The 27,978-nt window shown below is 45.0% G+C and overlaps 1 long non-coding RNA gene across 1 annotated transcript; it reads left to right on the top strand.

Moving 5' to 3' along the window:
* The first annotated feature begins 51 nt into the window (after nucleotides 1-51).
* On the top strand, nucleotides 52-27,978 carry LOC148147079 (uncharacterized). The gene is made up of 5 exons (XR_015760242.1): nucleotides 52-491; nucleotides 3,216-3,298; nucleotides 6,425-6,511; nucleotides 17,244-17,350; nucleotides 27,044-27,978. It is a non-coding gene; the product is annotated as an uncharacterized LOC148147079 (long non-coding RNA).

Below are 27,978 nucleotides of genomic sequence, written 5' to 3'. Positions count from 1 at the left end.
CAGCCTTTCTCGAGTATAGCGTCTTTGGGATCATAGCAGCCCATACTGCTCTGATTCACCTCTGGGCTCCCTCATCACCACTTTGTCAATATCTCGCTTCCTCAGTCTCGAACCATGGGTGTATTTCTGGTCTGTTTAGTACTGTATTAATACTTTTATAGACCCTTTGTAAATGAGTTTTTCACTGCAGCCCAGCCCCTGACCATGTGCTGCTCTATTATCAGATTACTTTTTTCTTGAATATTTTTGACAGTCAACAATTCTTTTTTCCAACAAGCAAGTGTATTTACCTTCCATTTCTGACTATCAAATTCTGCACCATTTTCATTCCCTGTAATCAATTTTGCACTCCCTGAAACATCAACTATGTTTCTCCTTCCACAGATACCAGTGATTAATGCCAAAGCCCTGTTGCTTGTGGAGAGGGTGATGTTTGACTTTCTTGTACAGCTGCAGTTTGTGTGGTGAAAGTGCTCCTACAATGTGGTTGGGTAAGTGGCATTATAGGTTATTCATTCAGCAACAGTGATGATTTGAAAATAATGTCCAAATCAACAACAGTTTGTATTTTTATTATCATGCTTATAATTTCACAAAAATACTATTGACAACTTTAAACATATGGCCAGAGATGGAGATATTAGGTCAGGTGACCAAAAGCATTGCCAAAAAGCAGGTTTTGAGGGCTATCTTAAAGGTGGAAAGCAGACCTGTGAGGTTTTGGCTGCGAATTTAAGACCATGCTGCTTCAGCAACTGCAGAAACAGCCACACAGGTGAAGTAATGCATTAACAAATGGTTGGGAGTCTCGAAGAAAAAGGGTTGTCGAGGTCTCAAAGTGTGTGTGGTGCAGGGAGCTAGGGATTATCACAGCCAGGAATTAAATCAAGTGTGAGAATTTTAAATTGAGGGAAATGGGCCAGGTGCTGGCAGGTGAGACTAGATCGGATTGGGTTGGGGTATCTGGTCGGCATGGACGGGTTGGACCGAAAGGTCTGTTTCCTTGCTGTACATGCCTATGGCTGTATGCTGTTGATTACAATTAGGAGCCTTTTGATGAATTAATAAGCAGAGATTTAGACTTTCTTGAGATTACAGGGAGGTTGGAGGGAAGCTGGCCCTGAGTGTGTTTGGAAAATGAAAGTATGAGCTGAGACAAGAGTGGAATCAGAAAGAAATAGTGGTCTTGGCGTGGGACTGAGTTATCACACTCACCTCACCTCTGGGATTCAGCTGGTTGCCAGATTGTGAATCAGGGCGGTACCACAATCGGGAGCTGAGTGGCCCTGGTGGAGCCTAAAATGAGTGTTGCTGAGCTGGCTGTTGCTGAGCAGCTGCTGCTTGGTAGCCCTGTTGATGACATCTTCCATCACTTTACTGCTGGTCGAGTGTGGACTGATAGAGGGAAACCTCGGTTGGATTGCCCTGTATTTTTGTGTTGAACATCCCAGGGCAATGTTCTACATTCTCGGTAGATGCCAGTGCTGGAGCGGTACGTGACTTGGTGGGTGGCAAGTTCTGGAGCACAAGCCATCAGTATTATTGCCAGAATGTTGGCAGAGCCCGTAGCCTTTGCACTACTTAACCATTCCTTGATGTTATTCAAACTGAATCGAACTGGCTTAAAACTCACATCTGTGATGTTAGAAACCACTGGAGAAGGCTGAGATGGATCATCCCACTTTGCACTTCTGGCTGCAGATTGCTGCAAATGCTGTCATCTTATCTGGTGCATGGATGTGTGAGGCTCCTCCATTAGTAAGGGTGGGGATTTCTGTGATGCTTCCCCCAGTGAGTTGTTTAATTGTTCATCATCGTTCACAACTGGGTGTGGCAGAACTGCAGAGCTCTGATCTGTTCCATTGGATGTTGGATCACTTAGCTCTGTTGCTTGCTGCTGGTGCTGTTTGATATGCAGGTAGTTCTGTTTGATAGCTTCACCAGGTTGGCACTTCATTTTTAGGTCTGCCTGGTGCTGCTCATGGCATGCCCTCCTTTCCTGTCCATTGTGATGGGTGAAAGCAGGATTTACAAAACCATGAGCTTACAGATTGCGCTGGAGTACAGTTCTGCTGCTGTTGATGTCCCACAGTGCCTCAGAGATACCCAGTTTGAGATCCTACATCTCTTCGAAGTCTGTCCCATTTAAAACTGTGATAATGCCACTCAACACGATGGAGGTTTTTCTCAACTTTGAGGCAAGACTTTGTCTCCGAAAGGAATGTATGATGGTCGCTCTTACTGATACTGTCATGGCCAGATGTATCTGCCGCTGCTCAATTCATAACAATGAGATCAAATATGTTTTACACTCTTGTTGGTTCCCTCACCACCTGCTGCAGATTTAGTTGAGCAGCTATATCCTTTAGGACCTGACCAGCTCTGTCAGTAATTCTGTTGCAGAACTAGTCTCGATTGTGGACATCGAAATCCTGTACCCAGAGTACGTTTGACACCATTTTACTTCCTCAGTGCTTCCTCCAAATGGTGTTCAACATGAAGGAGAACTGATCCATCAGCCAAGGGAGGACGGTACGTGGTCATCAGCAGGAGCCATGAGACTTCCTGGTCTCCGGAGCCAATGCTGTATACTCCCAGGGCAAATCCTCCCTGTCTGTACGCTACTGTGCCACCACCTCTGCCTGGTCTGTCCTGCTGGTGGGACAGGACATATCCAGAGATTTCAGGAGAAAGTGAAGACTGCAGATGCTGGAGATCAGAGTCAAGAGTCTGGTGCTGGAAAAGCACAGCAGGTCAGGCTGATGAAGGGCTTAGGCTCGAAACGTCGATTCTCCTGCTCCTTGGATGCTGTCTGACTGTTGTGCTTTGCCAGCACCACTCTCTCGATATCTAGGGATGGTGATGGTGGTGTCTGGTCATTGTTTGTAAGGGATGATTCTGTGAGTATGAGTATGTCAGGCTCTTCCTTGATTGGTTTGTGAGACAGCTCTCCACATTTTGGCACCAAAAACCATATGTTTGTGAGGAGGACGTTGCACCATCGAGAGGGCTGATTCTGTGGTTGTAATTTCTGGTGCCTTGTTAGTTGCCAACTGGTCCATCCAGTTTCATTCCTATGTTGAGACTTTGGAGTGATTAGTACAGTGAGTAGCTGGCTGGGCCACTGTCAGGTTGGCAGGATTTTGTTCGCCATTGACAATGGTTTCATGGAGATCAGGAGATTCCTAATACGTTGATTTTTTTCTTGAATTCAGATTCCACCATCTGCCAAGATGGGATTCGAACCAGGACTTGAGTCGTTTTTTTTAATATTCTGGATAAAAGCTAAATACATCAGGTTTGTTCACTCATTTTAAATATCACTTACCCAGGTTTTGTTTCTTTGTAAAACACTGTCCATCATCCTGTCTCCTCCATCCTCCCCTCTAACAATGAGTGAAGAGCACATGGAGTTTCTCTGTCACTGAGACTGAGATAATCCGATCTGCTGCTTCTCTCCCTCCCACTAGCCCACTGAGCCAAACTGCCTCACGTGGTGTTCCTGGTTTTTATCCTAAACCTACATCTTTCTCCAGTCTCTTGTAAAGCCTTATCAGAGTTCACCTTGACCCTTTACTCTAATCTCACTAAACTCACTTTCCAACTCTCTTTCCTCCACTGCCGCCTCATCACTCGCTCTCGCCAATTCATAGATATTGTTCCTTGTTCTGTCTGTTGGTCTTTTCTGGTTATGTCCTTCTCTCCCATTCTGTGAAAAACTAATATTTGACCTCACCGTTGTTGGAAAATCTCCACTCTCCATTTCCTTTCTGAATTCGTTGCATTTTGTGTCCCTCAACGATCTATCCTTGGTCTCTCCTGTATCTCACGTACATAGTGCCAGGAGGTGATATCATCCAAAAACACTGTAAGGTTTGACATGTACACTGACGATGCCCAGCTCTCCCTCCCCATCATCCCTCTCCATTACTCCACTGTTACTCAGTTATCAAACTGCTTATCACATTCCCACTACTCGATTAGCTGCAATTTCCTCCAATGAAACATTGTCACGGTTAAACCCATTGCCTTACCTTTACCTTTCTGCTGAGCCCCCTCCCTCCCACTGGGAACTCTCTGAGGCAGAACGACACTCTTCACAATATTGCTGTTATATCTGACCCCAAGGTGACCTTCTGATCAGACTTCCACACAATCACAACAGCAGGAATTCCAATCTCTTTAACGTTGCTTTTCTCCACCTCACCCCAGCTCCATTGCTACTGAAACCCCGCGTCTGTGTCGCCTTAAACTTGAATCCAAAACAGAACCCTTGATTCCGTGACTCAGAATCTGGTTTCAGACTCCCCTCTCAGTATTTACCCTCAGACACATCCTCTCAGTATTTATCCTGTCAAACCCCTGAAGAATCCCATCTGTCTCAATGAGATCACCTCTCTTTCTCCAAAATCCAGTGAGTAGAGTCCCAACCTTTTCAGTCTTTATTTAAAAGATAATCCCTCCAAACCAGGGATCATCTCATTGAATCGTCCCTGAAATGCCTCCAATAAAGTGACACATTTCCTTATCTAAAGGGACCAAAACTGCTCTCATTACTGCAGATATGGTGGTCTCACCAGCACTTCCACACGGTACTCTCAGGTATATATTCCAAACTCTAGTACTGAGAACCTTTGAAACAAAACATTCCATTCCCCTTCCTGATTCCCTGTTGTAACTGTGTGGTAGCTTTCTGTGTTTCCTGAACAATTACCCCTGGTCCCTTTGTGGTGCAGCTTTCTACAGTTTCCACCATTTAAATAGTACTTTGTTCTTTTATTATCTCCTCCAAAATGAGCAACTTCCCATTTTCCCAAGTTACACCCCGTCTGGCAACTTGTTGCCCCCTTCTCCTATGCATCTCTCTCTTTTCATAATCCTCTTAGACCTTTACAGTTATGCCTTTTCTAGGAGATATCCCCCCCCTTCCCATTCTTCCAAACATTTACTGGGAGCACTGGGCAGTGGGAAGCAGACAGAGTTGCTATCTTTATAGGGATACGCTTTGGAGTTATTGAGAGGATCTTCCTACCCATTGGTCAGGATGGAGACAACTTGCCCATCGTTAGGCATTAGCCTTTCACACCCATGTCTTATTGATGAGGCAGAGCGGCAGCACGGAATGAAAGAAAAGAAAGTAATTCTTGTTCCCCATATCTCACTGACGCTTGGATCATTTTCTCCAATGTGTCAAAGAACTGCTGTGTTCAGTCACATGAGATCTCAAGTTGCAATTTCCCAGAAACCCACAGATTTCCCCCTGAGTTGACTGCTGATGTCCTCGAGGGTAATATGTACAGTAATCCTGGGCCACAAGGAGGGGATGGTGTGGGTTTCTAACTTGAACTCAGAGTGACAGATTTTATAAACTTGTATTACAGGATATTACAGGTGGACATTCAGATGGTAATCTCAGTAAATATTCTGCTAAACTCTGATTGAATTACTCAGTATATCAAGACCTGGATATTCGCATTGTGTTCCAGATCAATCCCATTTGCTGCTTAAAAATTCTCCTTTGAATCATCGCATTCTCTCAAAAGGTCTCCCCAAACTTTCAATGTGTTATGTAATCCTTTTATAATGATGTGATGAGTATAAGGTTTATTATTCGAATGTGTAATTTTTGTATAAGGATGTCTCAGAGAGGGAGCAGAATATTCTTAAAGGGGAGAATAACCATTTTGAGGGGAGGCTGTTGTTTATTGGTACCAATGACATCGGAATAGAAGAGTTCACATTGTTGGATCATTGGAGTCTCTTGTGGGGTAGAATTGACCTCCATCAGAAGGATGGATTGCACTGGCACTGGAAGGGAACAGTTGCTCGTGCTATTCAGGAGGCATTAAACCAGTGAAGGAATGTGGGTAAACCCAGAGAGAGAGTGAGGAAGAGCTAAGCCTGATGCTGGTACAGTTCAGACGTCAAACAGTCAAGGCAGACAAGGGCGTGGCACAGAATGAGCAGTTACACTGCATTTATTTCAATGCAGGAGGCCCGATAGGTTGGGCAGAGGAGCTCAGGGTATGGTTTTGAACATCGCACTGGGATATTATAGCAATTACAGAGGTATGAGTTCATGATGGAGAGGACCAGCAGCTTAATGTTCCAGTGTTTAGATGCTATAGCAAAGATAGAAAGGGGGCAACAGAGCAGGGGGAGTGGTATTTTTGATTAGGGATAACATTACAGCTGGGCTTCAAGAGGGTATTCCTGGGAGTACATCGAGGCAAGTTATACAGGTGGAACTGAGAAATAAGAAAGGGATGATCTCCTTATTGGGATGGTACTATTGACCCCCCCCCCGCCCCCCTTCCCCAATAGTCAGCAGGGAGTTGAGAAGCAAATTTACTAAGAGATGACTTCTCTGTAAGAATAGTATGGTTGTGTACAAGACTTGACCTTCTTTGTTATTCATTCACAGGATGAGGGTGTCACTGGCTGGGCCCAAAGGGCAGTAAAGAGTCAACCACATTGCTGTGGGTCTGGAGTCACATGTAGGCCAAACCAGGTAAGGATGGATGATTCCTTCCCTGAAGGATATTAGCGAATCTGATGAGGTTTTTTTTCGCAGTAATCAACAATGGATTCATGGTCTTTAATAGATTCTTAATTCCAAATTTTTATTGAATTCATATTCCACTCTCTGCCGTGACGGGATCCAAACCCTGGGCCCCAGAACGTTATCTGGGTGTCTGGATTATCCATCTAGTGATAATCTCACTAGGCCATTTGGCAGGGTGAGTGACTGAGGTATCCGTAGGGCAGCACATCAGCACCAAAGATCCCATGGTCTCTGCGAAAGGGCTGGGGAGGGAGATATATCCCTGGTGGTGGGGTCTGACTGTAGGTAGCGGACTTAGCAGAGATTAATGGCGATTAGTGGGTGGCAGGTGAGGACCGGGGGATTATATTCTTATTGTGGTTGGAGGGGTGGGGGGAAGGCGGAGGATATGCGTTGTATTGCATTGTTGATCAAGTGGGAGGGAAATCCGGTCCTTGAAAGAGGAAACCTTTCTGGGATGTCCTGGAGTGGAATTGCTTCTGCTGGGAGCAGATATGGCAGAGGCGGAGGAATTGGGAGGACAGAATCACGTTTTTACAGGAATTTACTCGAGGGTAATCAGGAGAGCAAAAAGGGGACTTGAAATATCTCTAGGAAATAGTTTTTAAGGGAAATCCAAAGAGATTCTACAAATACATTAAGGATAAAATAATAACCAGACGGAGAATAGAACCCCTTAAAGATCAACAAGGCCATCTATGGAACAACAGGAGGTGGGAGAAATACTATGCTATTCTATTCTAGGGAGTTTGGAGAAATAAATAGTGATAACTTGAAAAGTGCCTAGATTACAGAGGAGGAAATAGTGGATGTCTTAAACAGTAGCAAGGTTGATAAATCCCTGGGACCTGATCAGGTGTATCCCAGAAATTTGTGGAAAGCTAGGAAGGTGATGGCAGTGCCCCTCCCTGAGGTATTTATATCATTGTTTGTGACAGGTGAGGTGCTGGAAGATGGGTGGCCATTATTTAAAAAAGGTGGTAATGAAAGACTAGGGAACAAGAGAACAGTCAGCCTAACGTCAGTGGTAGGTAAGTTGTTGGAAGGGATTCTGAGGGACAGGATTTACATGTATTTGGAAAGACGAGGATTGATTAGGGATAGTTAACATGGCTTTGTGTGTGGGAAATTCTCTCTCTCTAACTTGATTGAGTTTTTTTGAAGATGTGACAAAGATGATTGATGAAGGCAGACTGTGGACGTTGTCTATGTGGACAATGAACGATGTTCCACAAAGCAGACTGGTTAGCAAGGTTAGATAACAACATGAAATGGCGGGAGAACTAGCCATTTGGATACAAAACTGGCTTGAAGGGAGGAGGCAGAGGGTGGTGATGGAGGGTTGCTTTGCGGACTGGAGGTCTGTGAGCAGCATTGTCCTGCAGGAATGGATATTGGGTCCTTAAATAAATGACTTGGATGTGAATATGAGATATGGTCAGTGAGTTTACAGAAGACACCAAAATTGGAGTGTAGTGGACAATGAAGAAGTGGACAAGTTCAGAATGCAACAGTATCTTGACCAGATGGGCCATTGGAGCGAGGAATGGCAGACTGGGTTCAATTTAGACAAATGTAAGCTGTTGGATTTTGGAAAGGCAAATCAGAGCAGGACTTGTACACTTAATGGTAAAGTCCTTGGGAATGTTGCTGAACATAGACACCATGGAGTGCAGGTTCATTGTTCCTTGAAAGTAGAGTCGCGGGTAGGCAGACTAGTGAAGGTGGGGTTTGGTATGCTTATATTTATTGGTCACTGCATCGAGTACAGAAGCTGAGACGTCAAATTGAGGTTGGACAGGACAATGATTAAGCCATTTCAGGAATTCTGTTTTAAGTTCGAAATTCCCTGTTCTGGAAAGGATGTTGTGAATCTTGAAAGAGTTCAGACAAGATTTACAAAGACTTTGCTAGGGTTGGAGGATTTGGACTACAGGGAGAGGCTGAATAGGCCAGGGTTAATTTCCCTGGAGAGTCAAAGACTGAGAGGTGACTTCATAGAGATTTATAAAATTATAAGGGGCATGGATAAGGTGAACAGCCAGGGTCCTTTCCCCCCAGTTAGGTGGGATCAAAATAAGATCACATGGGCTTAAGTTGAGAGGGCAAAGATTAAAAACGGATCTAAGGGGCAAAGTTTTCAAGCTGTGTGTGGTGTATGTGTGGAATGAGCTGCCAGATGAAATAGTGGAAGCTGATACAATTACAACATTTGAAAGGCATCCGATTGGGTACATGAATAGGAAGAGTTTCCAATGATACGGACCAATAGCTGGCAAATGGGGCTCCATTTGTTGAGGATTCCTATTTGGCATGGACAAATTGGACCAAAGGTCTGTTTCTGTGCTGTACATCTCTATGACACTAATAAATGAAAATAAGATGTGTTCCTCTTTTGTGGAGAGCTAGCAGAAGCACAGATAATTGTCCTTTGAGCTGAGAAGGTTAAGCAGTGATTTTGACCAGGTGCAAATTTGTTTCTAGGATATCTAATCTGCAGAGAGAGTGGAAATGTGAACAATGTCACAATTTTAGTAACTATTTTCAGGTAATTGGCAAATAATGTGAACATTATTTTATTCAGTAAATTCTGAGCATCTGGAACAGTCTGAATGGCAGCTGGACACAGACTCAGCAGTTATTCATAAACAGATTTGGAATTTTACTTTTTAAGGGAAGATTTGGGGGGCTATGGGCAAATGGGAAGGGAATTGGGACAGATTTGCAGCATCTCCATAGGGAGAGGGTACATCCCAAATGGGCTGAATAGCCCCAGACCCTGTGCTCTGTGATACTGCCCCATTGACTGTGAATGTTGTAGCTCATCCTAGGGCAGAGAGAGGGAGGATCCCACCACTCACCTCACAGTGGGCCCTGATGATTGATGTCAGTGCAGGCCAATAGGGGGCAGAGGGCAGTACTGGAGGACCAGGCCGTACCAGTTTGTCTTCCAACCAATCAGAGTGAATGAGGGCATCCTCAAGGCTGGAACTAAAGAAAGGCACATATCGCAGAGATTTGCGAAACTGGAGGACATGAGATAGGGAGCGTTCTGTGGCTGGAGAGGAATTATATAAATAAGGAAGAGTTGTGAGGCTGGATGAGGTGGCAGTGACCGGGAGAGTTGAGGATGGAGGAATTTAGAGTTAGTGAGGATTAGAGTCATAATGTTATACAGCAAGGAAACAGGCCCTGTGGTCCAACCAGTCTATGCCAACCATAATTCCAAACTGAACTAATTGTACCTGCCTCCGCTTAGTCCACATCCATCCAAATATTTCCTATTTATGTACTTATCTGAATGTCTTTTAAATATTGTAATTGTATTCACAGCTACCACTTCCTCTGGAAGTTCATTTCACACATATCATTTTTTTTTTAAAACCCTGATGTCTTTTCTCAAATCTTTCTCGTTTCTTCTCAAAATGAATGCACCCGAGATTTGAATCCCCCTCTCCCTCGTCCATTCACCGTATCTACACTCTTTCTGATTTTATAAACCTCTAATAAGGTCACCCCTCAACCTCCTGCACTCCAGTGAAAAAATTCCCAGCCTATCCAGCCTCTCCTTAGAACACAATCCCTCCATTCATGGCAACATGCAGGTAAATCTCTCCTGAACTGCTCCAATTTAATAATAACCTTCCTATAAGAGCACAACCAGAACTGGACAGAGTATTCCAGAAGAGGCCTTTCCAACGTCCTGTACATCCTCAACATAACGTCCCAACTCCTGTAGTCAAAGGTCTGAACAATGAAGGTAAGTGTGCTAAGCACCTTCTTAACTACCCTGTCTACATGTGACGCAAACTTCAAAGACGTGAACCCCTCGGTCTCTTTGTTCCCATATCACTACTCAAGGCCCGACTTTTATTGAGTGTAAGTACTACCCTCGTTTGTATTGTCAGGATGTTATATTTTGCATTTATTCCAATCCAAAAAAATTTTGAGTATAAAGGCAGTAGGAGTATAATTAAGAGGGAAATCAGGAGGCAAAAAAGGGAGGTGAGATAGCTTTGGAAAATAGGGTTAAGGATAATCCAAAGGGCTTTTGTAAATACATGAGGAGCAAAAGGCTAACTAGGGAGAAAATAGAGACCCTCAAAGATCAGCAAGGCAGCCATTGTGTGGAGCTGCAGGCGATGGGCGAGATAGGAAACAAGTATTTTGCATCAGTGTTTACTGTGAAGAAGTACATGGGAGATATAGAATGTGGGGAAATAAATGGTGACATCTTGGAAAATGTCCATATTACAGAGGAGGAGGAGGTGCTCAATGAGTGGCAAAGGAGCTGGTGCAGGGGAAAAGGATTCACATTTTGTGGATCGCTGTGATCTCCTCTGGAGTAGAGTTGACCTGCATACGAAGGATGGATTGTACCTGAATTGAAAGGTGTCTAATATCTAGGCAGGGAGACTTGCTGGTGATACTCGGGAGGCATTAAACCAGTGAGGGAGTGGGTGTAAACCCAAGAAGGTAGTGAGGAAAGAGATAAGTCTGAGGCTGGTACAGTTCAGAAATCAAATAGTCAAGGCAGGCAAGGGCAAGGCACAGAATGAAGTCGGACTGAGCAGTTGCACTGCATTTACTTCAATGCAAGAGGCCTGACAGGGAAGGCAGAGGAGCTCAAGGTATGGTTTTGAACATGGCACTGGGATATTATAGCAATTACAGAGGCATCACTCAGGGATGGATAGGACTGGCAGCTTAATGTTCCAGGGTATAGATGCTATAGGAAGAATAGAAAGGGGGATGAGAGAGAGGAGGGGGAGTGGCATTTTTGATTCGAGATAGCATTATGTTTTTTCTTAGGGAGGATATTCCTGGGAGTACGCCAGTGAAGTTATTTAGGTGGAACTGGGAAATAAGAAAGGGATGATCATCTTATTAGGGGTTTCTGCATGGATTTCGTCTGGTTCCTCTGGTTTCCTCCCACAGTCCAAAGATGTGCAGGTTGGGTGGATTGTCCAGGCTGAATTGCCCATAATGTTCAGGGATGTGTACGTTGGGTAGCCCTGGGAAATGCAATGTTACAGCGGGAGGTTAAGAGGCTCTCAGGGTCAGTATCAATGTGATAGGCTGAATGACCTGTTTCCACACTGTTGGGATTCTCTGATAATTCTACTGTTTTTAAAATAGTTACAGAAAATAATATACCAGATCTAAACGTTAAGGATCTGAATTGGACAAAGTCCAATTTTGATAGCACAAGGCAAGAACTTTCATCTGGCCCCTCAAGCCTGCTCTGCCATTCAACAAGATCAGGGCTGATCTTCTCATGGCCTCAGCTCCACATTCCTGCTCTCTTACCATAACCCTTAATTATTTTCCTGTTCACAAATCTACATTTTGCCTTAAAGGCATGCAAGTTGATAACGTCAAATGCTGCACTCAGCAGGGAATTCCACAGATTCACAAACCTTTAGCTGAAGAAGCTCCTCCTGAGCTCAGTCCTAATTCTGATCCCCCTTATTTTGAGGTAATGCTCTGTTGTTTGACCTGCCCCCAGTGGAAATAGCCTCCCTACGTCTATCTTATCTACTCCCTTCATAATTTTATTGTTTCCTATCCAAACTCCCATTCTTCTAAATTACAATGACAAGAGAACCAGTTTTCTCAATCTCTCCACATACGCCAACCCTCTCAACTCCCAATTCAAACTAGTGAACCTCCTCTGTACTCCCTCCAGTGCCAGTACATCCCTCTGTACTCCCTCCAGTGCAAATGTAAGGGGACCAAACCTGTACACAGTACTCCAGGTGTGGCCTCACCAGCACCCTGTACAACTGCAGCATAACCATCCCTCTAGCAATGAAGGACAATATTCCCTTCACTGCCATAATTACCTGCTGCACCTGCAAACCAACTTCCTGTGATTCATGCACAAGGACACCCAGCTCCCTCTGTACAGCAGCATGCTGCAGGTTTTCACCATTTCATCATCCAGTTTGCTGTTAGTCCGACCAAAATGGATGACCTCACATATCCCAACATTGAACTTCATCTGCCAGACCCTTACCCGCTCACTTAACCTATCTGTCTCCCTGTGCAGACTGACAGTGGCCTCTGCAGACATTGCTTTACCTCATCTTCGTATCAAATGTGAACTCTGACACCGTACACTTGGTCCTCAACTCCAAAACATTTGTGTAAATTGCAAACAGTTGTAGTGCCAACACAAATCCAAACACCCATTTATCCCCATTCTTTACTTTTTGTTGGTTAACCGATCCTGTATCAATGATAATACATTACCCATAATGCTGTGCATCTTTACCTTATTCAGCAGCCTTTTGTGTGGCAACTTATCGAATACCTTCTGGAAATCCAGATACACCACATCCACCGAGTCCCCCTTGTCCAACGCACTCGTCGTATCCTCAAATAATTGCAGTAAATACTTAAACTTGACTGCCTTTCATGAATCCATGCTGTGTTTGCTAAATGAGACAATTTCTACCCAGATATCTCACCACGACTTCCTTGAGAGATTCAAGCATTTTCTCCACTACAGAAGTTAAGCTAATGAGTCCTTTTTGAAAAATAGTGGCACCGCATTTCCAGCTTCCAGTCTGTCAAACCTGTCCCAGAATCCAACAAATTTTAGTGAATTATCACGAGTCTATTTGTTATTCACCACACCCCTCCCCCAAACCACCACCCCCGCCATCTCCTTTAGTCCCTGGGATGCATTCCATCAGGGCCAGGAGACCCATCTATCTTTAGGCTGTTATCTTTCCCAACATTACCTCTTTACTGAGAATGATTGCTTCTGTATCCTCATCTGCCATTGCTTCCATAGGCCTGCGACAACAACAGTACACAGACAATATGTTCCTGTTAAGGCCAAGGCTGGTAGGTGTAGAGAATGCTGCCTATCGAAAGAAATTGAGGGCCTGGTCAAGAAAATGAAGGAGACATATGGCAGGTACAGACAGCTGGGTTTGTTTGACTCCCTAGAGGAGTATAGGGGCAGTAGGAGTACACTCGAGGTAAACCATGAGGGCAAAAAGGGGACATGAGATAGCTTTAGGAAATAGGTTTAAGGAGAATCCAAAGTGATTGTACAAATACATAAGGACAAACGAGTAACCAGGCAGAGAATAGGTACCCGCAAAAATCATCAAGGCTGTCTGTGGAACCGCAGGAGGTGAGAGAGATTCTGTATGAGCGGAGAGGTTTTACAAACAAAATGTGCACATCAGAAAAGACAAATTTGAACGTCCCAGTCTCGTGTTTTCAGTAAACGGGGAATTGCCTCAGTGTGGCTGCAGGCATGGGTGCGCGCCGCCATCTTTATTTGGGGCAAAATTTCACTGGACACGTGTGGAGCCACCAGCTTTGGAGGGTGCAAGGTGCAGCCAGTCGCATGTGCAGCCTTTCTCTTGTACAGAGTCATTGGGAAAGATTTACACAGAGCACATTGAAACTCAGAGAAATGGATGTTTATTTCTGGATTTGTTTCGTCATTCATTTTAACGATTTGGTATTGTAAATGAGTTTGCAGGGGACCATTAGAGCAAGGAATGGCAGATGGAGTTCAATTTAGATAAATGTGAGCTGTTGTATTTTGGAGAGGCAAATCAGGGCAGGACTTATACACTTAATGGTAAAGTCCTGGGGAACGTTGCTGAACAAAGACACCTTGGAGTGCAGGTTTATATTTCCTTGAAAGTAGAGTCACAGGTAGGCAGGGGTAGTGAATGCAGCATTTGGTACGCACCCTGTTATTGGTCAATGCATTGAATGCAGCTGTTGTAACGTCATATTGTGGATGTACAGGGCACTGATTACAGCTCTTCTGGAATTCTGTTTTCAGTTCCAATCTCCCTGTTCTTGGAATAATGTTGAGAAACTTGAAAGGGTTCAGAAAATATTTACAAGGACTTTGCCAGGATTGGACGGTTTGAGCTATTGGGAAAGGCTGAATAGGCTGGGACTATTTTCCGTGGAGAGTTGGAGGCTGAGAGGTGATCTTCTATAATCATGAAGGGCATGGATAAGGTGAGCAGTCAGGGACTTTCTCCCAAGTTCGGTGGGTCCAGAACTAGAGGGTACAGGCTTAAGGTGAGAGGGAAAAGATTTAAAAGGGATCTAAGGGGCATCTTGTTCATGTTGAGGGCATTGCAAGTATGGAATGAACTCTCAGAGGAAGGGGTGGAGGTTAGTACAATTGCAGCATTTAAAAGGCATCTGATTGGGGACATGAAGTGGAAGGATTTAGAGGGATAAGGGTGAACCGCTGGCAAATGGGACTCCATTAATGCTCTCCGTTATTGGTCAATGCATTGAATACAGAAGCTGGGACGTCATACTGTGGCTGGACAGGACATTGATTAAGCCACTTCTGGAATTCTGTTTTCAGTTTGAATTTCCCTGTTCTGGGAAGAATGTTGTGAAACTTGAAATGGTTTGGACAAGATTTACAAAAACGTTGCCAGGATTGGAGGATTTGGGCTACAGGGAGAGGCTGAATAGGCTGGGGCTATTTTCTCTGGAGAGTCAAAGACTGAGAGGTGACTTCATGGAGATTTATAAAATCCCGAGGGGTGTGAATAAGGTGAGCAGCCGGAGTCCTATTTCCTCAGGTTAGTTGGGTCCAAAACTAGAGCACCCGGGTTTAAGTTGAGAGGGCAAACATTTAAAAGGGATCTAAATGGCAACTTTTTCAACCTGAGTGTGGTGTGTGTATGGGAGGGGCTACCAGATGAAGTAGTGGAGGCTGATAAAATCACAACATTTAAAAGGCTTCCAATTGGGTACATGAAAGGGAAGGGTTTTGATGGATGCAGGCCAATAGCTGGTAAATGGGAATCCATTAGTTTAGGATTCCTCGTTGGCACGGACGAATTGGACCGAAGGTCTGTTTCTTTGATCTTAATAAATTAAGATGCATTCCTCTCTTTTGTGGAGAGCTAGCTGAAGCACCGATAATTATCCTTGGAGCTGAGAAGGTGAAGCAGTGATTTCGATCTGGTGCCAGATTTGGTTCCAAGGTCTTGAATTTGCAGAGAGAGAGAGAGGAATTGTTAACACTTTCACAATCTTTAGTAACTACTTTCAAGTAATTGGCAAATAATACAAGGTGAAAATGTGAACACTATTTTACTCAGTAAGTTCTGAGCATCTGGAACAGTCTGAACGACACAGATTCAGCAGGTATTCTGAAACAGACTTGGAATTTTACTTTATAAGGAAAGATTTGGGGGCTGTGGGCACATGGGAGGGGACCTGGGACAGACTTGCAGCATCTCCAGAGGGAGAGAGTACAGCCCCAATGGGCTGAATAGCCCCCAGCCCCTGTGCTCTGTGATACTGCCCCATTCACTGTGAATGATGAAGCTCATCCCAGGGCAGAGAGAGGGATTAGCCCTCCACCCTCATCACAATGGGGCCCGGCTGATTGACGGCAGCTCTAGACCAATGGGAGGAGAGTCTGTGTGGTCCTGCAGCCAATGGGATTGAATGAGGGGTGTGGCCAGCAAGACAACACCAGTCCATGAGCTGTGCAGGTGCAGTGTCACTGTTTGGGGTTGGGAGAGACAGCAGAGACTGGGACAGAGGCTGTTGGAACTGAATTACAAACTCCCGGTAAATTAAAGAACTGCAGATGCTGTAAATCAGAATCAACAACCAGGAGGTTCTGGAAAAGCTCAGCAGGTCTGGCAGTATCTGTGAGGAGCAATCAGAGTTAAAGTTTAAGATCCGGTGTCCCTTCCACAGAACAGATGTTACTCAGAAAAAAAGTCAGTTTATGTGCAGAAGATTGTGTGGGGGGAGGATAAAAGGAGTAAAGGATAGGTGGGGATAGAGTGAGAGGAACAGTTGGATAAAGGATAACGATCTGGCTGGGGGAGGGTGACTAGTTGTTAATGGAGACTGTTAGTGGCTAACCATAGGTAATGTGTAATGGCAGGCTGTGAGAACAAGAACTGGTGTGTGGGGTAGGAGGCTACGACATGAGGTTGTTAACCTATGGTTAGCCACTAACTGTCTCCATTGTAAGCTGTTGCCCACCTATATCACTCCACGATTGGAGCTGCCGAGGACACAAACCTTTGGAATATCCTTCCTAACCCCCTCTGTCTGCCTTAAAGATGTATCTAAAAATTGTTCTCTTTAATCAACGTTTTCATCATTCGTGAAGCATTTTAGGAGATTTGTCAGTGTGAAAGGCTCCATACAATGCAGGTAGTTGTTGTTATTGTCTGACATCAGGAGAAACAGGGATGAGCCCTCCCTCTCTCATACCAAATGAACAGCAGCAAAAGCAGGAAGCACTGAGCATGCTCCAGCCCACAATGGGCCTCGGATTATTGATGTCAGCGCAGGACCAATAAGAGTGGGGGAACGGGGGCTAGAGGTGCTAGTTGGTCCTTCAACCAATCGGAGTGAATGAGGGGCGGGACTATACTCAACCACGTGATAAACTTCACTGACAGCACAGTGTTGTTGTGGCCAAGGCGTTGGCAATGTGTGAAGGTGAAGGGCAGGGGAAAGGAAAGACACATTGACCAGGAAGAGGAGGAAATTTTCATGGTATGGGATGAGAGGTTTTACAGAACTTAGTGCACATTGTAAAACACAAATTTCAAAATCCAAATTCTGCACCATTTTCCCTCCCTATAATGCATTTTGCACTCCCTGAAATATCAACTGTGTGTTTCTCCCTCCACAGATACCATTGATCAATGCCAAAGCCCCATTACCTGTGGAGAAGGTGATGTTTGACTTCCTTGTACAGCTGCAATTCGTGTGGTGAAGGTGCTCCCATAATGTGGTTGGGTAAGAGCTGTTATAGATTATTCACTCAGTAACATTGAAGAGTTGACAATGTATGTGCAAATCAACAACAATTTGTTTTTTTATCATGTTTATAAATCCACAGAAATACTATTGAGAACCTCTGACATAAGGCCACAGATGGGGATATTAGGTCAGGTGATCAAAAGAATTGCCAAATAAGCAGGTTTTCAGGAATACCTTAAAGGAGGAAAGCAGGTCTGAGGGCGTTAGGGTGGGAATTCCAGACCGTGTTGCCTTGGCAACAAGTAGAAACAGCCAGACAGGTGAAGCAATGAATAAACTCATCGTTGGGGGTCTGAAAGAAAATGAGTTGTCGGGGTCTCACAGGTTGTGTGGTGCAGGGAGACAGGGATGTTCACAGCCAGGAATTACATCAAGGGTGAGAATTTTAAATTGTTGCTTGTTAATAGGAGCCTTTTGATGGATCAACAAGTTTTGGTACAAGTGAGCACTTGGGCAGGAGGGTTTTAGGTACTCTTGAGATTACATGTAAGTTGAATGTGGGAGGCTGGCCAGGAGTGTTTGGATAATGAAGTCTGGAGATAACACAGGGATGGATGAGTATTTTGGTCAATGAGCTGAGACTAGGGTGGGGTTGGGTGATGTCACTAATGTAGAAATAGTGCTTTTGGAGTTGGGCTGCTGCTCCTCCTCCTCATCACTCCCCCTCACCAAATCACATATTGTTCCTTGTTCTACCTGTCTGTCTTTTCTGGTTATGTCCTTCTCTCCCATTCTGCTACAAACTAATATTTGACCCCACCGTTGTTGGAAAACCTGCTCCATCCCGACTCTCCCTTTCCTTTCTGAATTCCTTATATTTGGTGTCCCTCAAGGATCTCGCCTTGGTCCGTCCTGTTTCTCACCTACATACTCCCAGGAGGTGACATCGTCCAAAAGCACCGTGTTAGGTTTTACATGTACACTGACAATGCCCAGCTCTCCCTCCCCATCATCCCTCTCCATTACTCAGTTCTCAAACTGCTCATCATGCTCCCACTACGCGATTGGCTGCAATTTCCTGCAACGGACCGTTGCAACGATTAAACCCATTGCCTTCAGTTGCTATTACAAATTACTTTCCCTTACTGCTGAGCCCCTCCCTCTCCCTGGGAACTGTCTGAGGCAGAACCGCACTCTTCACAATATTGCTCTCATATCTGACCCCAAGGTGACCTTCTGATCAGACATCTACACAATCACAAACACCAGGAATTCCAATCTCTTAAAATGTTGCTGATCTCCACCTCATTCCAGCTCCATTGCTAATGAAACCCCTGATTCATGTCGGTGTTGCCTTAAACTTGATGAATCCAAAACAGAACCCATGATTCCGTGACTGACTCAGGATCTGGTTCCAGACTCCCTCATGATGGGAAACATCCACTCAGTATTTACCCTGTCAAACTCCTTAAGTATCCTTGTTGCAATGAGATCCCCTCTCATTCTTCCCAAATCCAGTGAGTAGAGTCCCAACGTCTTCAGTCTTTTCTTAAAAAATAATCCCTGCAAACCAGGGATCATCCCAGTCAATTTTCTGTGAAATGCCTCTGATGAAATGACGTATTTCCTTAAATAAAGGGACCAAAACTTCTGTCATTCCTCCAGATGTGGTCTGACTCGCACTTTATAAAGTTACTCTCAGGTATATACTCCAAACAACTTCCTTTAAACTTGCACAGATGTTGGAAATGCTCAGCAGGTCATGCAGCATCTGTGAAGGAAAATCAGTTAAAGTTTCTGGTCTGGTCACCCTTCCTCAGATACGTTAACTCTAATTTATTTTCGCACCTGCTGTTAGACCTGCTAAGCTTTTCCAGAAACTTCTGTTTCTCTTCCTGGTTTACAACATCTTCAGTTGTTTCGGTTTTCACATCCTTTAAAATTGCCAACTCTCCTCTAGAATTTGTCATTTCCACATTGGAAAAAAGATTCACATTTGTTTGGTCTCCCCTACCCTGGGAAAAAGAAACCATGACTAGTCACCCTATCATTGCTCTTCATAATTTTACAAAGTTCGATAGAGCCACCTAAAATGTCCAGTACTGCAGGGAAATAGCCTCAGCCTATTCAGCCTCTCCCTATGGTTCAAATGTTCCAATACTGGCACCACAAGGTAAAACTTTTCTGAACTCTTGCAAGTTTCCCAACATCTTTCCTGTAACAGGGAGACTGGAATTGAAAGCAGTCTGGGGATTCCAAAAGTGGCTGAGCCAATAAACTGTACAACCGAAACATGATCTCCCAACTCCTATCCTCAATGCACTGCCCAATAACAGCTAGCATACAGCACACCACCTTCACCGACCTGTCTACCTTCAACCACACTTTCAAGGAACTATCCACCCACACTGCATGGTCTGTTTGTCTGTCAACACTTCCCAAGAACTTGTCATTAAGAGGTTTAGTCCTATTCTGATAACATCTTTCTGAAATCAGGGAGACCACAATTGAATGCAGTATTCTAAAACTGGCCTCACCAATGCCCTACTCAGCCACAACGTGACCTCCTAACCCCTATACTCAGTGACAGAATCCCCACAGTGTGGAAGCAGGCCTTTCTGCCCATGAGACCATACCAACCATCGGAACAGTATTCCATCTTAACTCTGTAACCTACCATTACCCAAAGCTAATCCATCTAAACTGCATGTCTTTGGAATTGTGGGAGGAAATTAAGAGCACCCAGAGGAAGCCCACGCAGACACACGGGGAGAATGTGCAAATACCACACAGACAGTGGAAACAAACCAGAGTCCATGTATTGACCAGCACATTCCATGAAAGGTCAGTGTCCCAAATGCCACATTCAGCACCTGATCTCCCTGAAACTCCACTTTCCAGGAACTATGCAGTTGTTCTGAGCCCTTCAGAGGAAATTAAAGTGAGAAGGAGAAAACACGAACAGGGTTGAGTTGTAGATCTATAAAATAACTCTCCATCTTCCCCCTCTCTGTTCCCCCCGTCTCCCCCCACTCTGTCTGGTACCGCCCTCTGTCGGTCAGTCCTTTGTCGGCTCTCCCACCTCGTTGGTCGTCCCTCCCCCGTTGGTCTGTCCCACAATCTGTCGGTCTGTCCCCCCATCTTTTGCCCCCTCGGTCTGTCCCCCCTCTGTCAGTCGCCCCCTGTCGGTCGCACACCCGTCTCTTTCCCCCCTCCATCGGTTGCCCCCCCCCCCCCAGTCTGTTCCCCCTCTTTGTTGGTCGCCCCCCCAATCGTCGGTCGGTCGCCCCCTCTGATCCCCCTGTCTGTTCTCCTCCTCTCTAATCCCGCTTTCTGTCCCCATCCATTTCTGTGCCTCCCCTCTCTATCCCCCCCTCTGTCCCCACCCATTTCTGTCCCAACCCTCTCGATCCATCCACCCTCTCCTACCCTCCGCCCACCCCCTCTCTGCCTACCCTCCCCTCTCAGCCCCCTAGTTCTGTACTCCCCTCTCTGCAGGGAAAATATCTTGTCTATTTCCCCTATCCATGCTCGGCCTGATTTTAAAAATCTCTTTCAGGTCACCGTTCAGCCTCTGACGCTCTAGTGAAAACAGCCTGTCCAACCCTGGCAACATCCTTGTAATTCTTTTCTGACCCCTTTCAAGTTTGAGAACATCCATCTGATAGGAAGGAGACCAGAATTGCATGGAATATTACAAAAGTTGCCGAATCAATGTCCTGTACAGCCACAATATGACCTCCCAACCGCTACACTCCATGCTCTGACCAATAAAGGCAAGCAGACCAACTGCTGCCTTCACTATTCTATCTACTTGCTACTCTACTGTCAAGGAACTATGAACCTGCACTCCAAGGACTCTTTGTTTAACAGCACTCCCCTAGAACTTACTATAAACTGTATTAGTCCTGCTAAAGTTTGCTTTTCCAAAATGCAGCAGCTTGCATTTTTCTGAACTGAACTCCTCAGCCCATTCACCCATCTGATTCAGATCCCCTTGTACTCTGAGGTAATCTTTTTCACTGTCTGCTACACCTCCCATTTTGGTGTCATCTGCAAACTTACTAACAATACCTCTTATGTTCACATCCAAATCATGGATACAAATGGCGAAAAGTAGTGGATCCAGCACCGATCCTTGTGACACTCCACTGGTCACAGGCCTTCAGCCTGAAAAGCACCCTCTGCCTTTTACTTTCGGGCCAGTTCTGTACTCCATGCGATCTAACCTTGCTGACCAGTCTCCCATGAGGAACCTTGTCAAACACGTTACTGAAGTCTATGTAGATCATGTCCATGCTCTGACCTCAGCAATCCTTTTTGTTACTTCTTCAAAAAAACTGAGTCAAATTCATGAGATATGATTTCCCATACACAAAGCTGTTATTAGTATCCAGGATTTAACTCTGTACATTGGGGTCTGCGTTGCCCAGTTATAGGTGTTAATATTCTGGATGAAGTTCAAGTACACCAGCATTTTGTCAGTGAGTCTGTATTGAGTCCTGTTAATGTCACCAACACAGGTGAGTTCCTTTTGAAAGGCAGTCCCTGTATCCCTTGCCCACCAGGAAATAGTGTAAGTGTCCTTACCTCTGGACGAGGAGGATCAGGCTCAGAGTTGTGTAAAAGCATCTTTGAAGAGGCTGATTAGTAAACCTGCCCAAGCCACCAGGCCATGCTGTCTCCCAGCTGTCCCTGCCTGAGCCTCCAAACAGAACCTTCCTGTAGTTTCTCTCCTGTCAGACTCTCCCATTGCTCAGTTTGTCCAGGATCCCCTCCTGCTGCTGCACTGCTCCTGTCCCTCACTGACCTGTCCATCCCCCAGTGTCCTCCACATTCATTCACTGTTCACACTCCCATTGACCCAGTCCTCCAGCCACGCCCCCTCCACTCGATAGCGACGGCTCAGTGGTTAGCACTGCTGCCTCACAGCATCATGTACCCGGGTTAGATTCCGTCCACGAGCGAATGTCTGGTGGAGTTTGCGTGTGCTCCCCGTGTCTGAGCGGGTTTCCTCCCACAATCCAAAGATGTGCAGGGCAGGTGAATTGGCCATTCTAAATTGCCCATAGTATTAGTTACATTAGTTAGTGGGCATGGGTCTGTGTAAGTTACTGTTTGCAGGGTCAGTATGGACTTGTCTGGCCGAAGGGCCTGTTTCCATACTGTAGGGATTCTGATATATTGGGCAGCAGCTGCTGTCAATCACCCGGACTCCTGTATGATCGGGAGCATGTGCTGTAGGAGGGGAGACCAGTGCACGGACACAGTGCTGGCAACCGTTGGGAGTATGTGCAGCCTAGGTCAGTGTCTGGGAAGGAGGCTGTGGGTGTGAGGAATTAATCCATCATTAGCAGCTTCATCCCTCTGGGAGCAGGACCCAGGAAAATGGCACCTTTCTTACTACCCTGACATGTGATCAGACTATCAGTGGTGCAGCGTTTTGCAGAAAATGATCAGAACTCTTTTGTGAAGATTCAGAGTTGTTATGGAAAGGGACAAGGATGGGCCTGCAATTAGAATTCTAATTTGGCTCATTTTAGGAAGATGGGTCTTGGCCAGAGTTGCAGGAAGCAGTGTATGCAGGATAGTTCTCATCAGGAGCTAGGAAACTGAATTCGAAGAGAATGTGTGAGAGAACTGGGTGTGGAGGAAAGGAGTGTGGGGGTGGGTTTGGATTTCAGTTCACAGAAGAGAGAAATTGTGAGACTGAGGCTTAAAGCTTTGGAGGAACAAGGAAGCTACAGTTTAATACTACAATTGTCTTATGAATTTCCATCCTGTATTAACAGTGGTAACTTGTGTGCTCTGTTGTAAGGTACTGAAAGGGTGGATTTGCGGATGAGAAATTCAAATTGAACTTCATGTTCAGATGTGATAGTTACTTGATCCGTGCCGATCTGAATATCATTGGCCTTTTCATCTGGAAGGAAAGGTGTGTATTCTGTCCGTGGGCGAATATCCCAAATGTCAGTGTGACTGCAAAAGTACTGAGACACAGCCAAGTCCATGTCAGCATGGTGACTGGGGAGAGAGATTCCATTTGCTTTTGAAAGTCTAGAAAATCATGGCACATTTCCCAGGAACAATTAAGCCACAACTTTGCTTTGTAGAAGGACAAGTCTTTAATTAATAATGCAACCAGAAAGACACAAGGATACCTGCACCACGGGAAACACTATGAAAACCGGATTGTTATAAAGGAGTTCATTCTCGATCATGGATTCTAATCCATTGACTTGTCACGTCGGTTCCAGCGCTGTGGGCAAATACTGGAAATATGATGAATGTAATGTAGGTTTCAGTTATTAAACTGTAAAAAGTGCAGAACAATTTACAAGGATGTTGCCAGGGCTCAGGGATCTGAGTTATAGGGAGAGGTTGGACAAGTGAGGATTTTATGTTTAGAGCAGAGGAAACAGAGGGGGTTCTTTTCTCGAAGTGTATAACACCATGAGAGGCCTGGATAAGGTGAATGCACTCAGTCTTTTTTCCCAGGAACTCAAGGATTGGACGGCTTGATTGGATCAGTTTCAGGTGAGAGGAGAAAGAATAAAAGGGAAGCTGGGGGGGGCAACTGTTTTACACAGAGGGTGGTATGTATATGAAATTAGCTGCCAGTGGAAGTGGTTCAGGCAGGAACACTCCCAACAGGTAAAAGACATTTGGACAAATACATGGATAGGAAAGGGTCAGAAGCAGATGGGCCAAGTGCAGGGAAATGGGGTTATCATGGATGGACATTCTGGTCAGTGTGGGCCTGTTTGGGCCAAAGGTCCTGTCTCTGCTGTCAGATTCTATAACTCTAAGTGCATTTGCTATTTCTCCCACTAACTCTGTTGGTATCCTGGGATGTATTCCAACAGGGCAATGAGACTTGTCTACCTTTAGCTCCAATACCTTGCCCAGCTCTAACTCTTTCATGATAATGGTTATCTAGGTCCTCACCTTCCTCAGTCTCCTTATCAATTACTGGCATGGTCTTCGTATCCTCCACTGTGAAGACTGACTGCTGTGTCCTCATATTCCTGAACCCTGCTGGATAGGTATAACTAGGCACAGAACTCTGAGAGGTCTTCTTTGAGTCTTTATTGATGAGACATGGCAGTTCCCTGGATAGTGTACATGCAAAACACCTCCAGGCAGCATCAGGTAACTCCCCGCCTGTCCAATGTGCCGCTCCCATTCTTATACCTTTGTGGTTTGGGACTTTGAATAGAGACTGTCTCTCAGTATTATCTCCATGGCAACGGTCAGTTAGAAAGTCTAGTTCAGTTCAGCACTTTGTGGTTAAACCACACACCCCTCCCCCACGCCCCTGTGGCTCCCTCAAGTATCTGACAGGCACTTCAGTTTCAGTGGGGCTTTCTATCACGATTCTGATGTGGCGGAGACGGTGGTGGGGTGGACAAAGTTTAAAAACCACACATCACCAGGTTATAGTGCAACAGGTTTATTTGGAAGTACAAGCTTTTGGAGTGTGCTGTGATTTTTAACTTGATCAGGATTATCTCTATGGTAACAGTTCAGTGCTTCAACAATTAGACGCCATATGTTCCCCACACAATAGGTTCCCCTCTAGCAGTGTAAACTGCTATTCTGGCCCTGGGGATAGCTACTCACCACTTTTCTCCCCCAATCCCATCTCGCTTTCTGATGATCTTTAAAGTTTTTTTAATCTCCTTGGTCTTTGGCAATTTGTATGCATTCTATTTCAGTTTGATAGACTCTCTTATTTCCTGAGCCATCCATGGCAGATTATTCCTTTTCCTAAAGTCCTTCCTTTTCACTGATATATACTTTTGCTGAGCACATCAAAAAATTGCTTTGATATTCCCGCAGTCTGTCAACTTTCCCACCGTAAAGTCTTTGTTTCCAGTCTACATTAGCCAACTCCTGCCTCATCCTATTGTAGTCTCCTTTTGTTTAAAAAGCACTGGATCTTGGGAGTGGATCTAATCTTCCAGTTTTCCATCTGTGTTCTAAGTTCAACCAGACTTATCACAAGTCTTTTATCAGATTACGAGGTGAGACGATGTTACCTGGGTGTTTTGGTTTTCATTGTCAGTGACCTTGGCTTTGTAATAAAGTACAGGATAGATATTCACAACAGCGTACACTGGACGCTGCGAAGGTACGACACAATCTAAAACCATAAATCACTCTCTCCCCTCAGTTTAAAATTGCAAAATCATTATCTCCTACACATTTCCTCACTATCTCAGCTTGGAATGCTAATCCACCTGACTATGTCATTTTCCAAAAATCTCCTTTGGTGAAGGTGGTGAGTTTTGGATTCAGCTTTCCAGTTATTACCGTAAGAAGAGACGCACTGGGCACAGGAGAACCAGCCCCACCATTTAATACGGTGATGATTGAGCTCACATCGGTCTCAGCTGGATTTTCCTGCCAGCTCTTTCTCACCCTTCAACCCATTGCAAATTCAACATCTGTATCTCTTCATTACATTGGCTCATTGTCCTGGCATCTACCGCATTTTGAGTAGGGAATTCCACAGATTCACAACACATCGAGATAAGTACATTCCTCCCCATGAGAATAGAATAGAGTCCCTATAGTGCAGAAACAGGGTATTCATCCATCGAGTCCACACCAACCCTATGATGTGCATCCCTTTCAGACCCACTCATTCCCTGTAACATTGCATTTCCCATGGCTAATTGTCTGACCGGCATATGCATGGACACTGTCAGCAATTTAGCATGGGCAATCCACCTAACCTGCACATCTTTGGACTGTGTGAGGAAACTGGAGAACTGCACAAAACCATGCAAACATGGGGAGAATGTGTAAGCTCCCCACAGTCGCCGAAGGTCTCTGATGCTGTGAGACATCAGTGCTAGCCACTGAACCACCTCTGCTTAAAACCTGCTGCCCCTTATTAACCTCGCTAACCCCCAATTGGCTGAATCTATGTTCCTTACATCAGAAATCAGGTTGTCTAAGCGGATGTCTCAGTAAATCCCAGTGACAGCCCACAGGTCCCGTGTGTCTGAATGGGGATCCAATACACAACATCTTCCACCCCACACTTTTCATTCACGTTCCAGAGACAGGGATCCAGTGGCTGCATGAGGACTGCAACTCCCAAATTCCGAGGCAGGGACCACACATCTGTGGGGAAACCTGGCAGTGCACAAGTACAGAATGTGGATAAGTTTTGGAGCATGTGCTTTGGGGTAACTAGTGGAAAGGATTTCACACTGTGATTGGCTGGAGGAGGAACGTATTTGCTTGTAGTATTGATCTGTTGGAGGGTCAACGTGTCAGCACACCCACATGGGACCAAGTTACATTCCCAACTTGTCATAACACTGGAATCAACCAATGAGAAACAGAAGGATCTGACCCATTCTCCCAGACTGAAGGTTCCTCTACTATCCAGGATCTGCCACCTCCCTGTCTGTTTCCTTTCGTTTCATTCTGCTGTTACATTATTGACTTGCAGCAACTGAAGGGAAAGCAAGTGAACCCAGAAAGGGTGCAGCGTCTAACCAGGGGCTGGAAGGGGTGGCATGGATCTGTTTATCAACAACTCCATGAGAATGGGGAGGATGTACCTTAGAGGGTAGTAGAGTCAGAATGGAGGGAGAGAGTAAATGGGCTGGAGGGTAACAGCTTTGAGGGAAGAAAGGGGGAAAAAGATATTCCAGAGAAACTAGAATTGTCTGCTCTGAATTTCTAATCTGTACATATTCCTTTATACAGGGTGCTAGATGGTGAAGATTTGCAGACTGAAATCTCAAAATTATGTGCAGATTGTGATTAAGTTAAACAACATTTGAAGAACCAAAGATAGAGAATCACTCGGCCAAAATCCTGCAACACTCTCCCTCCCAGCATTGTCGGTCTATCTGCGCCAAATGGACTGTGAATGGTACGAGACAGCAGCTCACTACCATCTTCTGAAGGGTAACTAGATTAGGGGAATAATTGCTGGCTGAGCAAGTCATGCCCATATCCTGGAAACGGTTTCTATCTCTAGTTGCTAAAACCCAGTTGATGTTACTGCAGGATGATGAGGGACGCTGAGTGCATCCTCCAGAAGGCAGCACCATCACAATACCCCTGCCTATACCCACACAGTAACACCTCAACGCCACTGAAACAAAAGCTGGTGAAGCCAAAGGAGGACTTAGATATAGTTCTTCAAGGTAAAGTCATGAAAGGGGATTGGAACACTGCAGGAACAGGAGATTGAGCTGCATGGTTAGCTGTTTTCCCTTGAATGGTGGAGCAGGATTGAAAGGCCGAATGGCCTCCTGCTGCTATCTCCCAGGTATGTATATAGCCTTGGAGCCCGGGTAGGAAGAAGTGGGCAGGGATTCTCCAGGAGATTGCACCTCCACATCAGTTTTCAGTGAGGGATGGTTTGATGGATTTTATTTAACATTTGTGAAGTTGGTTTTAAAATATTGTAGCTATTTATTCCACAATAAATAAAACTAAAAGAAAAGAAATGAAACTATCTGAATATAACAGTTTTTAAAAATTTCAAATGCCTTGTAAAACAAAATCCTGTCTATTCCCGGACACCATCTCTTTCCAGTTACTCAAACTCCAGGGAAATATTCCCTCCCTGTCTGAACCTTTGGTTTGATTTCACTGCTTTTCAGTTCTCCTTCTGTGAGCTGTGAAGTGTT

Source organism: Chiloscyllium plagiosum, unplaced genomic scaffold, assembly GCF_037043375.1.
Source record: "Chiloscyllium plagiosum isolate Xiang-an unplaced genomic scaffold, Cpla_swu_hap1 HiC_scaffold_18, whole genome shotgun sequence".
NCBI lineage: Eukaryota > Metazoa > Chordata > Chondrichthyes > Orectolobiformes > Hemiscylliidae > Chiloscyllium > Chiloscyllium plagiosum.
Note: the sequence above shows the minus strand (reverse complement) of the source record. Positions and strands in the feature narration are given on the sequence as shown.